This window comes from Triticum aestivum, chromosome 4B, assembly GCF_018294505.1.
Source record: "Triticum aestivum cultivar Chinese Spring chromosome 4B, IWGSC CS RefSeq v2.1, whole genome shotgun sequence".
Classification (NCBI taxonomy): Eukaryota; Viridiplantae; Streptophyta; class Magnoliopsida; order Poales; family Poaceae; genus Triticum; species Triticum aestivum.
Window position 1 is genome coordinate 14082275 of NC_057804.1, and position 521 is coordinate 14082795.

A 521-nucleotide genomic window follows, 5' to 3' on the forward strand; every position below is an offset into this window, starting at 1 on the left:
CGTGGAAATCACTCCGGGACCCCAAAAAGTGAGTAATAGTCAACGAAATGGGCCAGAATCGGCCAAAACTGTGAGTGTTGATGGCAGACATGTAAACGCACCACAGGGTTCGTTAATCGTGGAAATCACTCCGGGACCCCAAAAGAGTGAGTAATAGTCCATGTAACGGGCCAAAATCGGCCAAAACTGTGAGTGTTGATGAACGACACGTACGCGCACCTTAGGTTTCGACAACCATGGAAATTGCTTTGGGACCCCAAAACGGTGAGTAATAGTCCACGAAACGGGCCAGAATCGGCCAAAACTGTGAGTGTTGATGACCGACACATAAGCGCACCTTGGGGTTCGACAACCATGGAAATCGCTTTGGTACCTCAAAACGGTGAGTAATAGTCCACGAAACAGGCCAGAATCAGCCAAAACTGTGAGTGTTCATGACCGACACATAAACACACCCCGGGGTTCGTTAATCGTGGAAATCATTTTGGGACCCCAAAATAGTGAGTAACAGTCCACGAATC